This window comes from Quercus suber, unplaced genomic scaffold (assembly GCF_002906115.3).
Source record: "Quercus suber isolate HL8 unplaced genomic scaffold, Cork oak 2.0 scaffold_299, whole genome shotgun sequence".
In the NCBI taxonomy this organism is placed as follows: domain Eukaryota; kingdom Viridiplantae; phylum Streptophyta; class Magnoliopsida; order Fagales; family Fagaceae; genus Quercus; species Quercus suber.
The window spans coordinates 103,010-117,709 of NW_027069755.1; the positions used below are offsets into that span (position 1 = coordinate 103,010).

At 37.2% G+C, this 14,700-nt stretch overlaps 1 long non-coding RNA gene across 1 annotated transcript; it reads left to right on the plus strand.

Annotated features, from left to right (window-relative positions):
• Window positions 1–4,923: 4,923 nt before the first annotated feature.
• On the plus strand, window positions 4,924–7,832 carry LOC136071280 (uncharacterized). Its single transcript, XR_010632564.1, has 5 exons — window positions 4,924–4,974; window positions 5,086–5,205; window positions 7,194–7,405; window positions 7,541–7,646; window positions 7,771–7,832. It is a non-coding gene; the product is annotated as an uncharacterized LOC136071280 (long non-coding RNA).
• Window positions 7,833–14,700: the final 6,868 nt, after the last annotated feature.

Consider the following 14,700-nt stretch of genomic DNA (forward strand, 5'->3'; position numbering starts at 1 on the left):
GCCGCTTGTATGTTTCCACTTAATAGAGAAACATACGCCGGATCGTGTCGTTCGTCAGTTTAGGATGGTCCAAGAAATTCCCCAGCTGTTGATACTGATACAGTCCTACATAAAATTGATTTGAGGGGGAAGGTCGGTGTGGATTGGATGCGGAAACATGCTGTGCATATAGGCCACTGGGGTAATCGCCTTCAACAGCGTTTTGAAGTAGTGCTTGGTGAGATGCCTCCACACCACGAGTACTTCGGCTGGTTCAACAGGGTAACTTGGAGGTTCATCGATAGGCCCCGTGCTAAATTGACTATGCTGGTAAGTTCTCCATGTCTTCTACATCTTACCGTACTTCTTAGCATGAAACCACTGTTTACATAACATGATATATGTTACTACATTTTCTGCTTAGCACTTGCTCTCCCTATAATTTGCAATTATTACTACCAGAACTCAATTCAAAACCAACATTTCTTTTATTATCGATTGGCATTATTGATGATTTAGGCATTACTAATATATGTGGGTTTTCCATGTGCAGGTTTCACTTGTCAACCGTTTGTTGCGGCATTACCCTGTGGGCACGGAGGAGCACACCGACATTAATGATGTGCTGACGGTAGTGCATCATATTGACCGTGTACAACCTCCCATCCCTGAGGCCCCAAACGAGGAGGCAGCTTCTCCTGCGGGCCCAAGCACTACTGAGGGCCCAAGCACGAGCATAGCTTCGACTGGATGTCCCTCTCGTCAGCCTGTTGCTACCCCTCAGGGCCTCCCTACCCCCGATCCCTCTCCATACACCCCACATCCATCCCCTAGGCTTACTATCCCTAGGCTTACCATCCCTTCATCCACCCCACATCCATCCCCTACCCTCACCATCCCTTCACCCATCCCACATCCATCCCCTACCCTTACCATCCCTTCATCCACCCCACATCCATCCCCTAGCCTTACCATCCCTTCACCCATCCCACATCCATCTCCTCGGCCTACCATCCCTCCACCCACGCCACATCCTCCTAGGTCTGACATTCATCCACCCCACCCACAGTCATTTCCTGAGCTGTCACCCATTCCATCCTTTTACATGGGTCTTGACCCCACCCCACCTGACTTGCAGCAGCAGCCACCCTCCCACAGTACGTCTATTACCCCTTCTTCAGCCATCGACCCACCCCATGTTCAAGCTAAGCAGGCTGTTGGGTTACCTGCAATGGCAGAAGGGCGGCCAAAACGCATATCAAAGGCTCCTCCTTGTGGGACAGGGGGGCACAAACATGGACACAACGCTGGGCCAGATGCATCTGACGAAGAGCATGCCAGACCTCCTCCTCATTATACGAGACAGCCTAAGGTCCAAAAAAGGTAACTCCATTGATACCTTTTGCAATTTTTGTTGGAGAATGACTCCTATGTGGGGAAACACGTCATTGAAATATATCATTTATTCCATTTTCTTGTATGGAACAAAAGCTTAGTTCCTTGATGAAATGCAGTTTCAAACTAACCTTTTAGGAATTAAGAATGGCCATAGTTTACAATAGGTTTAAGTGCAAACCACACAACTAAATTTTTAGAATATATACACGTATACATTCTAAGATAATTTTTGTTATGCAAATTTTGAAATCTATAATAAAGGATTTGTCATAATGTCGCTCTAACTCATTTTCACTTGTTACTTTCATGAAGACGATGATGCTACGAAAAGGCTGGATACGTGTACATAACAACTTTCAGCACAATAAAAGCAGCAACAAAATAAAAGTAGCAAGGCTCCTGATCTGTCATATTTACTTCAATTTACTTCAATTTTACGAAATTTCTTAGTTTAGCATCGTGGGTGCTTAATTTTTATTGATAGGTTGTATTGACTTCAAGGTTGTATTGTTATAGATCCTCTAATGTGGGCTGCATATGAGGAGCTTTGTGTATTACGTTTGTACAAAAAATACCTGCATCGTTTCAAGTTCTTTACCTGCATTGTTTGTACATTGATGGTACCTGAACAAAACGAGTTTACTTTGATTGTTAATGATGAGGTAAAATCTGTCATTTTGGAAGCCAATGAAGAGGTTTATTTGGGAGCTTTAACCGGGCTTGTGCTGCCCTTCCTAGCAGCTTTGTTGCAAATTGACACTATGAATTCTATTTTTTTTTTTATTTATTTATAGGATCCATCTAAAACTATAATTCTAAAGTCACTGTTTTTTTTCCTAAGCTTTATGCACCTTGCTGTTTAGTGCTGGTATGTATTTTATACTAGATCAGTGACTGTTTAGTTATAAAGTGTTTTACTTTATTTTAGTTTGGATTTCGAATGAAAGGCCTAGGGAGACAGATTTCAATTTGGTTGAGAGGTGGACAGTTTATGTTTTTGGTAAATAGGTGGCTGATTTATTTACAGAAAATAATGGTGGTAATGGTGCTGAAAAAGAAATCGGGCTATTTAGAAGTGATTGTATAGAGTTTATGGAAGATTGATTAATGGATTTAGTTCTACTAAAGTAAGCATAAGTGCTACAATATAGGCTAACGTATTGGTAGTGTTAGGCTTGGAGTAGTGTCTTGTGCATTAAACTAGTGAACTGGACCTGCTAGTAAAACAGTACTATCCTAAGGTCTTGGATGATGATCATAACCAAAATGGTTCAGAAAATGTTAATAGTATTGATAAAAATCTTTAGAAACTAGCAATATTGGAGAGAGATAACACATTGAATGTGATTTATGGCAGGTTATCAGCAACTGGAAAAGACACCCACCCCGGCAGCAAACATGAACAATTGGCTAGAAAAGTTAGCAAGAAGTTCATCCCATGGTTTTGTCATATGCAGGCAGGTTTTCAACTACTGCTTCAGCATCAGCAAAAGTCAACCCTAGCTTTAATGATTCTTTGTTCACGATATTCTTCTTGCTTCCTCAGGTCTTCCATTTCTTTATATTTTTCCCTCAAGGTCTAAGGGGAAAATATAAAGAAATGGAAGAGTTGTGGACGCAAGGGAATCTCATCAAGAAAGAATATTAAATGTAAAGAGAATCTTGCTACTGCTGAAGCGGAACTTTAAAACTTGCCTCCATATTACATTATTCATTTTGGTATGTGTCAATTCTTTTTGTCCTACTTTACATGGGAACACTTTTTCTGTAACCTTACATTGAAGGTGGCTGTTGATTTTGCATGCAGAGAAGAAAGGAAGCTCTCTGGGTAGGCCTCTCTGAAGTCACTCATCTTCAAGTATCATACAACTATATATTTGAGTCAAAATGGAATTAACTCCACATTCAAGTACTTCTGCGTGTATATATTTGATGAATCAGTAAGAAATATTATTGCAAGCTCAAAGAAAAACGGTACCTACATATTTTCCCTTTCCTGTAATACGGGGTATATAAAATTACTGCAAATAAAAGAGGAAAACCACTTTTGTATGAGTATATCTGTCATGCATTTCTGTAGCGTGTGGTCTGTCTCTTTTTTTGCCCCTGCATATCTTAGTTTTTATTTAGCATGACTTTTGCCCTTGCTTCACTAGAGAACTTCTTGGTTGCAAACCTTATGATTGGCTGTTATGCTTCCTTAAAAAAAAAAAAAATTATTCTATAAAGATGGGAGGTTTGAAGCTTGTTTAAGTTGGCTTTTTTATATGTAACCTTCCTTTTATTTTTCAAAGGAAATATAAACATAACTTATAGTGCAAAAGTACTTTATTTCTGCAACAAATCTTGACCAAACTTCTTTATGAGGCTGGAAAGTGGAAATTAATAAACTGTACCATCATTTACCATGAATTAGTTTTTGAAAAAAAAAAAAAAAAATTAATCATTACAAGTGGAAGATTTAAAGTTGCAAATAGACTATCTCTCTCTCTCTCTCTCTTTGTGGAGTTGGATATCAAATACTTTGAGCTTCGTCTCTCTAATTGTGATGCCATCAACAATAGAGTTATAATGAAAAATTGCTTAGGCCGCTCTTATGTGTGTCTACTATCTTTTACCTCTTTGCTTCTTGTTCATAACATTGTCTCTATTGGTGTATTGTATACGCAGCCAATGGCTATCAAACTCACGACATTACCCTCCGCATATTTTTCCTGTATTTCTTTAGTCTACTTTGTGCCCATTGTGCATGAAGTAGGTTTTTATTTTTTTTATTTCATTTTTTGTTAAGATAATTACTCTTACCTATAACGAAAAAAAAAAAAAAAAAAAAAAAAAAAATTTGATTACGATCTTCAACAAAATGTGGCTTGTTGCTGTGTCCATTAATGCTGGTTTTCTCTTTGAACAATGTATTAGAGCTGCCACAAAGAAAAATATTGTAATTTCTTGTCCTTATTTTGTTATTTAAATAGCTTGCTTGTACAGTTGTTAAATGCTGTGTCTTCTTGTTGTTTAGGTTTTGCAATTGAGGTGATTTTGTATATGCAGGCATTGTTTTTGTTTGGATTTGTTTCTTTGTGATCACAATTTGTAAGATTTGATTACGGAACACCAGACACATGAGTGACAATTTATAAGTTTGGCCAGCTCTGTGGGTTGTTTGTTTTTTTATTTTGAATATGGCATTGGTTTTGGGGATTATGATGTGTTTATAAATTGTTGTTGGGAATTCACTTTTTGTTTGGGATTGGATAATTGGTTGGTTTGCTACCTGGGAAATTGGTTGAGAGAATGAGATTTTGGAATTTCCATTTTTAGTATTGAAATGGATTCTGATGTAGTGAGATGAGTGTTTCTTGTGAATTTTTATTGCTATATTTGGTAGCTTTGAAAGCTGTGAGAAAGAGAGTGAAATATTGGGTTTAAGCCTAGATGGGCCCTCCCCCCCCTTTTTCTCTGTGACTATTTATGAATCTAGTAATTTTGTGTTTTGGATTTTTTTGCTTCTCTTTTCATTATGGTCTTGTTTTTGTTCTTAGGTCTGAAGCAAGTGAAAATGCTCTCGTTGGGCATCTTTCGAGGCATAAAGGGCCAGTGAGTTTACTACTTTGCAATATGTTAACCTCCTCTTAGTTGTTCCTTTGCCCCTTTGATGTTTGATGATAACAAATCATTCTTTATAAAGCATTTTTTAATCAATTTCAGGTACGTGGTCTTGAATTTAACCCATTTCACCAAACTTACTTGCATCTGGTGCGATGATGGTGAAATCTGTATTTGGGATTTGCCAACCCTGCAGAACCTTCTCATTTTCCACCCCTCAGGGTAGGTAGTCCTTACTGTCACTCATGTATCTGAAGCCTTAGGTTTCTTTAATGTGCTACTCCATCTCAATTCCCCCCCCCCCCCCTTTCTGATCATGCCCATGATCTTTGTAGTTGTATTTTTTTTTTTTGGGGGGGGGGGGGGGGGGGGGGGTGGGGAATCTATATACATCGCTATAATTTGTCCTTAAACATGGCTTTTGAAAAAGCTTGGAGGGGTCTATAAGTAGGTTCTGCCTTTGTGTAATGTGCAGAAGCTTATTTTAATTTGTAAATTTGTGTAATAATGTATCTATAATTTATAAGTAAATTTTGGCACTGTGGGCAAGAGGAAGGGAAGATTCAAACTACTGACCTCAGGTTCACAAGCCGTGATTTCTGCAGATTTTGCTACCCCTTGGGGCTATATCTGATGATATCTCCAGTAGAAATATTTTTTTTTGATAAATTAGTAAAATTTATTGATCAAACAGAGATGACAACCAGTACACAAGAAGTGTACTGGTAGCATACCAGAATTACATAAAAGTATAGAAATCTAAAAATTCTAGCAAACTAGAGAAGGACTGAGTAATGACCAACTTCACCACCAGCATAGCCTGTTCAGTGTCTTCAAATGTCCTGCCATTCCTTTCCTTCCATATTATACAAAGAGGGATTGCACTCCAAAGATCTCCATTATGATGTCTAGCAAGCCACTCCTTCTAACAAGCCAATACATCAGTCACCCTCTTAGGCATAGCCCAGTGTACCCCAAATAAAGAAAGAGCTAGCGCCCAAAGTTCTGCTTTCAAAAAAGCAGAACTAAGTAAATGATCAACATATTCTCTATCTTGCTTACACATACAACACCAATTTACTAGAATAAGACCTTGCTGTCGTAGATTTTTAATTGTGAGAATCTTCCCTAATGCAGCTGACCAGGAAAAAAGCTACTTTGAGATGACCTTTGACCTTCCAAATACTCTTCCATGGAAAATCAACAACACCCTCACCATGCAGCACTGTATAAAACGATTTAACTTCAAAAAGTTTGCTCCTTGTTGGCTTCCGACAGATACTATCTTCTTCTTCCCTTCGAACGTTTATATGTAAATAAGAGAATGGAGGCCTGTCATCATTCCTTGCTACCAGTCCTGTAAAGCACTACAAAAGGAAATCTCTCACACAATCTGATCTGCCCTCAAACTCAGTAAATCTGCTACTGTAGTGTCCTTCCCTTTAGCAAGAGTATAGAGCCTGGGAATGTCTCTTTAAGAGCCCCATCCCTGCACCATTTATCATGTCAAAACCGAACATTTGTACTTCAACCTCAAAACTAATAGATCCAGAAAATTGATTCCAGCCCCTCTGAATATGTTTCCAAAGGCGAACTCCATGAGGTCCAACCACTAAGCACCAGCCACCCCACTCAACATAATACTTGATCGCAACAACTCTTCTCCAAAGGGCATCCTTTTCTGTGGCAAAACCCCAAAGCCATATACCCAGTAAGGCTTGATTGAAAGAGTGCAATGGAGAATGACTAGCCCCTCGGCCTGAACAGATTCACAAATCTGATTCCAATTTACAAGATAAAACTTAAATTCATCAGACAATCCAACCCACAGAAAATTTCTTTGGAACTTTTCAATTTGAACCACTACACTAGAAGGAAGAGGAAATAATATGGAGGCAAACTAGATAAAGTACTCTTTACTACAGTTAGCCTACCTCCCTTCCACAAATAAAGTTTCTTCCACCCTGCCAATCTTTGTTTTATCTTTTCAAGGGCCAGTTTCCAAATTTCCTTGCCTTTAAATCTAGTACACATCAGCAGCCCTATCTCAACTGGTTGGCCTCTCCTTGTCTTGCCCCCCTTTTGATCTCTTAGTTTCTTTTTGAACATATTTAGATGATGAAAAAGTAGAATTCAGCCCAACTCTCCACGTTGTACTCTTTCTCTTATCTTGTTGTTTAGCCATAGTGTACTAAATGTGCCCAATGCAGGGTAGCGGTTCTGCTGCTCAGGATGAAATTTCATTCTTATCTTGGAATAGCAAGGTTCAACATATATTGGCTTCCACCTCATATAATGGAACAACGGGTGAGGATAAAAACGGAATTTTTAAGTTATTGGTTTTCTATTTATTATTGTTTGTAATGTATTCTATTTTTTTTCCAGTGGTTTAGGACCTAAAGAAGCAAAAACCAGTAATAAGGTAATTTTTTTTTGCTACTAATATGAAGTCTTTCTTTTTTTCTTTTTCTTTTTTCCAATTTATTTGGGTGCTGCAGCCTGATGTGAACTCCTGGTATGATCTTTGAATATCTCATGTGGCCTCTGTCAATTGCAGCTTTTCAGATTCAGTTAGAAGGCGGAGCTCTGTTTTGCAGTGGGATCCTGATGTTGCAACTCAGCTTGTTGTTGCATCAGATGAAGATAGTTCACCTTCTGTGAGGGTATTGACTTTGAGAAAGATGTTACTTTACTTGAGTGCAAAATATGATTTTTGAGGTTATGTAATTAGGAAAAAGAAAAAAAAGGTCTTCTGTTCATTAATTTATAGCAATTTTATGCAAGCAGTTATGGGATATGCGGAATATAATGACACCGGTTAAAGAGTTCACGGGGCATACTAAAGGTAATGATAATGATACTTTGTAACCTGATATTCCATTTTAAATGTATTATTGTTTTTATCAGTTTATGTTTATATGATTGCTGTTTTGGGATACCATTAGCCATGCATGACTTTTGAATTTTTTTTCCCTATCCCTCTCTTGTGCTTCCATATGTCTAGAATAAGTGAATTTGATTGCATGCCCAATTTGCAGTAGCTGCTTGAGGAGTATTATTTGTTGATTACTGTTGTTATCATTCAAATAGAAAGTGCTCATCGTTTATTTATTTGATTGAAAGGAAATTATTTTGCCTTTTCTCATCATTTTTCTCCTATAAACTTCTTATGCTTTTCAAATTGACTATGAGTCACCTTTCCTTTATGAGGTCAGCTGTTCAGGCATGCTCTTTAGTTGTAGATTCATCCAATATTTTGTTGCCCTGTCTCCCCATCGTTTGTATAACATTGAATGAGTATTTTAGCTATTCTATATATGGTTTATTGGAAACCTATTTAGGAAATTGACTCCAATTTCATAGTGACTGAAGTTTATTCATGCCAAATTATGATCCTCATGATACTTACATGCAAATCCAGATGTACATAGTATTACAAATTGAATTATCTTTGAAGTTCAAATATTTTATAATTGCTGCCTGATTATGTATATAATGGGTGCAATATTACTAGATTATAGAAGCTTTTGTTTTGTTTTGTGATTTGTTAAATGCATACAGAGATTTAGATGTGATTTGTTAAATGCATACAGAGATTTGGATTTCTATATGTTTTTCTAGTCACCAATGACTGGTGCAGTAGTATTTAATTAATACCACATTAGTTGTTCTAGCTATGCAGTACATATACTTTCAATTTCCAATATATAATTATCAAAATTTTACTTTTGTTCTGCATGATGTTGAATATTACCACCGCTTGTCAAGTTCAAGGCCTCGAATCCTAATAGTAAAATGCAACAACTCGGGCCAGATAGAAGGTAGCGGTGGTAATCTGAAGGATGCACTGGCTGGTATGGTGGACAAGCAAGTAGGAGAGCTGTTGAATAGAGAAGAGAACAGGGTTTTGCTTGATGGGTTGGACAAGGCGTCACAGAGGGTAGAGATGGCCAAGAAAGAGCTGGCAGAGATTGAAAAACAATACTTCAGGCGAAGCAGATGAGGGATTACATTAACTAGCTTGAGAGCCAAGTTTCTGAGGTGTGTTACTTGCTAGTCTTACTATTCTTCATTGTTTTAATTATTGGAGCACATGTTATTGTTTCATTATGTTGAAGTAATGACAAATGATGTGAGAAATGAACATTTTGGATGATTTCATTAAGTGGGTAAGTTTGATTTAGACAATGTGTCATGTTATTATTTCATTAAATTGAAGTAATGACTATTGATGTGAGAATTGGACGTTTTGGATGATTTCATTGTGTGGGCAATTTTGATTTTAGACAATTTGTTGTGTTTTATGCTGTAAATTGGATAGATTTGAAAACCAGTCTGGATGGTGCTAAGTGCAAATTCAACTTTGACATTGTTGTGGTAGTAAAACTTGTTAGGTTCTAAAGGTTTAGGAATTTATGTATTTAGAACTCTAATTTGTAATATTGGCAAACCATGATCAAAACAATATGTTTAGTCTTGTTATAGTGTGCTCAAAGTTGTTTAATTATTGTAAAGTTGGAATCGAGAGACTGCAGATGCATTGGGGCATTTCGGTCTGGCTCGATCGATTGAAGAATAGATTCGATCGATCGAAAATCGACCAGATTGCGTTTTCTCCAGAATTTCCAACTCAGCCCTAACTCATTAAACGTTTAGGGTTTTATGTTTTTGCCCTAGGTATATAAGGTAAAACCCTAGCCACGTTTTTAGAGTTGCTCCAGTTGTATTGTTGCTCATACATTACTATTTTGTGTAAATCTCTTGTGAGATCTAGAGGAGCTTTCCTTTACACAAAACTTAGGGTTTTCAAGTTAGAGATAGTATCAATATCTTGATGATCAACTTGGTTGCTACCATTGAAACTTAAAGTATATCAAGCGTGGCTACTTGTAGCTGATTGAAGAATCCAAGAAAGAATGAGTCCGTGGATTCGGAACTTGCACGTGGTCGTGTCAGTAAGTTCTACTGGTGGGTAGCATTAGGAAGTCAAGTGGGGAGCTTGTAGTCCTTCTGTATGAACTTCGATTCTTTCGCATAGTGGATTCAGGTTTACCTTAAGGATAGCTAGGTCAAATCCTCCCTAGGTTTTTACCGTGTGGTTTCCTGGGTGATCAAATCATTGTGTCTTTTATTATTCTACTGCTTTATTATTCTGATATGATTACTTGATTGCTTTAACCTAGAATTGCATAATTTGACTAAGTAACAACTTGGCTAATTAATCTTGGCTAACCAATCTGGTTGTTCTAAGAGGTCTAAAACCGTTCAAGTGGTATCAGAGCGGATAGCTCTTTTGTTGGAGATTTCTTGATCTCTAAGCTGATCCTTGACCCCTGTTGTCATGGAGTATGGACACTCTCTGTTTGTTCCTCCTCACTTTGATGGGAACAACTATGCCTATTGGAAAGTAAGGATGAAAGCATTCCTGAAATTCATTGATGAGAGAGTCTGGAATTTCGTTGAGTACAGATGGGAGAAGCCCACTACTCCTGTGAGTGAGTGGCAAACTTCTGAAAAAGAAACAGCTGGCTTCAATAGCAAAGCTATGAATGCAATCTTCAACGCTGTTTCCATGGAGGAATTTAAGAGGATCTCTAATGTTGAGGTTGCTCATATTGCTTGAAAAATCCTCCAAACTGTGCATGAAGGCACAAAGGCAATTAAGATCAATAAATTGCAACAATTGACTTCTAGATTTGAAAGCATTAGAATGTCTGATGATGAATATTTTGATGAATTCTATGCTAAATTAAATGATATTGTCAATTCTGTTTTTAATTTGGGTGAAGTCTATGATCAACCTAAAATTGTTAGGAAGATACTTAGATCCTTAACTGAAAACTTTAGACCCAAAGTGACTGTCATCACTAAAAGCAAGGATGTTGACTCCATCCCTGTTGATGAGCTTGTAGGATCTCTTCAGTCCTATGAGTCTGACCTACCTAAAGTGAACAAATCCAAATTAATGGCTCTTAAGTCAGTTGATGATGTTGATGGTGGTGGATTTGATGATGAGCTCTCTGCTACAGAGATTGCCTATCTTGCCAAAAATTTCAAAAACTTTCTTAGAAATACCAACAGAAAGGCAAGAGGTACATACACTGCTGAACCTAGAAATTTTAGGATGAATGATCCCACTAAGGTTAATAACCTTGAAAAACCTAAAGAAAAAGTTGGTCAATCTTCAAATAATTCTTTGGGTCCTCAGTGTTTTGGGTGTCAAGGGTATGGTCATGTAAAATCTGAATGTCCTACATTCTTGAGGACTAAGAGTAAAGCTATGGCTGTAACCCTTAGCGATAATGAGGTTTCTGATGATGAGTCCGGATGTGATGAGGATGGAAACTTCATTGCTTTCACTGCTACGGCTGTAGTCAATGAAAGCATATCTGTTGAAGAGAACCCTTCTGATGGGGAACTCTCTGAGGATGCAGATCTTCAAGAGGTCTACAATAAACTCTGCAAAATTGCTGCTAGGGATGCTATGAATGTAGAACTTGGCCTGAAGAAAATTGATTCTCTTGAGCTTGAAAAGAAAAATTTGCTTGTTAAACTTTTTGATACTAATGATCTTTTGAACAATGTTAAATCTGAGAACATACTTTTGCTTTATAAAGTTAAAACTTTGGAACATGATTTATCTGTTGCTAGATATGCTAGTTCTAAACTTGATCACATGCTGAATGTTCAAAAGTATCTTTCTGATAAATCTGGGTTAGGTTATGTTGAAAGCATCTTTGACTCTACACCGCATTTCACGAATTTTGTTCCTTCTTCTTCTTCTAAACCTTCAATGAGTGAGGTTGTGAGTGAAACTGTCAAACCACCTGTAAGTGAGGTAGTCAAACCCGTAGAAGTTTCACCTTCTAAGAAGATTAGGGTTGATTTGAGAGAAAATAAACCTACCCTTTCTAAGGACAAGATGCATGGTAAACCTGATTGGGTGTGTCATTTTTGTGGTAAGTCTGGACACATTCGTCCTAACTGTTACAAGCTTCAAGCTACTAAGAGAGCAAACAAACCAAAAGTGTATGTGTCTCAAGCACAAGATCCTATGGCACTTATTGGTGAATTGGTAAAAGTTTTGAACCTTTATTCCAATCCTGGAGTTGGAAATCACTCGAATGTGAATAAGAACTCCAATGCTCGTGATGCATCTAAAAGGTTTTGGATGCAAAAGACTTGACCTAACCGAGTCTTTCTGACATGGTCCTTGTGCTTCATTGCTCATTCCTCTGTGACCATTGTTCTTTGGTTTTTGTGTTTCTTTTATTTTGTTTCTAAGATTTGCATTGCATTACATTCATGCATTTCATTCTAGGATTTATTTGTTTTCTCTTAAATAAATAAATAAATAAAAAAAGGAGAAAAGGAGAAAGCAAAAATTATGTTTGACACTATTTTTCTTGATTTTTGAAAAACAAGGTTGGTCTATCTTTTTACACATGTCATGTCTTGTGTACCTTGTTTAACTTTGATGAACTTAGTCATTGCACTTGACTAGTTGAAACTTTGTAGTGCATGTTGTGTGGGAAAGATGTGTGTGGGTTTTAATCACTTTGTCTTAATCATGAAGTCATATGTTATTTGACTGTTGGACTTAATTCTTTTGAGAAAGGCATAAATAACCATCTCACCACTGTTCACTAGCCAATCATAAACACCTTAGTGCATATCATAAGATTTTGTGCTCGAGAAAGCGTAGCACATGCACAAAAAGAACAAAAGGTGTAGCCTCAATTAAATTAAAACTGGTGTGTACTATTAGGCTTGATGCCAATTCACTTAATTCAAACCGGTGTGTACTATTAGGCTGAATGTCATTTCATACAAATAAGAGGTAAAAATGCAAGAAACTTACATGATTGCAAGCTTTTGTTCTAGGAGATGTGGGAGTTATAAGATGTAACTCTTTAGGTGATAGTCTCTTTTAAATTCTATGTGATGAATTGTGTAGACTTTGTGTTTGATTGCTATTCACATATCACCTCACATGTATCTCAAGTTTTTGCTAGTATCACACACTACACAAGTTACTCTTTGTTAAACACTGTACATGCTAATGTGTGTATTTTTGGTCTGACCAACCAAGTTTGAAAATATCTTGAGACTTGTGCCCAACATATTTGTTACTTGAGAAAATTCAATGGGAGAATGATTGAAACTTGTGTTTGACAAAATTGGGTTTAAAATTTTGGGTTTTGAAAAAGCATTCCATCTCATACTCATGCATTTTGCTTTCATTGTTTAATGCTTTGAGGAGTTGATTTTCAAAATTAGGTTTGTGTTTTTCAAAACTGGATTTTTCTCAAAATTTAGTGAGCCTCTGCCCATCTCGATCGATCCAGTCTGTTTTTTGATCAATCGAAAAAGTGCTCTAGCTTGTTTCAAAATGACTGGTTCATTCGATCGATTGAATGTAATTTTCGATCGATCGAAAATCGTGGAGAAGCTTTTTAAAAAAGATCAGATCTGACCTTTTCAAACACTTTTCAAATCTTTTTCAAACTTTTTCTTTCTCTCTCCGATGAGGCAAGCTAAATAGTTCAGATTTTTGTCGTTTTCCTCCAAAGTTTTTGCAAAGTTTCTCTTTCCTCAAGCCGGTAAGACTCTTTTGCCCTTCCTTTTGATTTTATTTTCATGTTTTCATGCATAAATCCATGCATTTAAGGGAGATTTTCGAACTTTGCATATTGGGATTTTCTGATTGATTCAAGCTCTATTTTGTGCAATTGATCATTGTGTTTTTGTGGGGACACATCATAAACATGATTCTTACCTGTTAATTTGATCAATTTTGAGTTTGTTGAAAATTTGAAAATTCTAGGGTTTGTTCTTGATCCGATTTGAGGCTTTTGTTAAATTGGGTAGAATTTGATGAAATTGGCTTGTTGTATTGATGAAATTAAGCATTATAACCTATATGCTATGTTTTGTAATGCTCAATTCATCACTTTGTTTAAAAATTTCAACAAGTGGTTTTCAATTTTTGGGGTTTTTGATTAGAAATTCCCTGATCAAGCCAATTTTGTCAATTTAATCTCAATTGAACTTAATTGCTTACTGCATTAGTACATGCATCATGGCATTGCATCTGTTCATGCATCATATAGATTTTCATTCTATTGTTTTTTGTGCTAACTTGCAGTCTGTCCTTGGTTTTGTTTTCTTGTGTTCTTTTGGTTTTCTCTTTGTGTCTCTGTCCTTTCCTTAGCATCATGCCTAGGAAGACTAGAGCCCGTAGGTCTATTCCCTCTTCTTCTCCATCCCCTCCTTCCTTTGACCGTGAGAGGTTTTCGAGTGAGAAAAACCAAGAGCTTTTTGAGAAACTTAACATTAAGAGAAAGATTTGGGCTGAGTGTTCTGTTCTGTTAGATGAACTTGATCCTACCATTAGGGCTAACTTTGAGCGTCGGGGCTGGTTACCCTTGTTGGATGTTTCTGATCCTCCTCCACCTTCTGCCTTGACTAGAGAGTTCTTTTCGAACATCTCTATCTGTATCTATGATTCCAACACTTTAGTAAAGAGTTGGATACGAGACGTAGAGTACACCATTACTCCTCAAGTAGTGGCTGATGCTCTAGGGGTACCGTTGGTTAGGAATCCTGTCTATCCATATGACGAGTCTCCCGAATTGAGCGACGTTTTGTCTTACATCACTGGGACTTCTGTCCAGTGGGGTTCTGATCCTAGGATCACTTCTGCTGAGCTCTCCG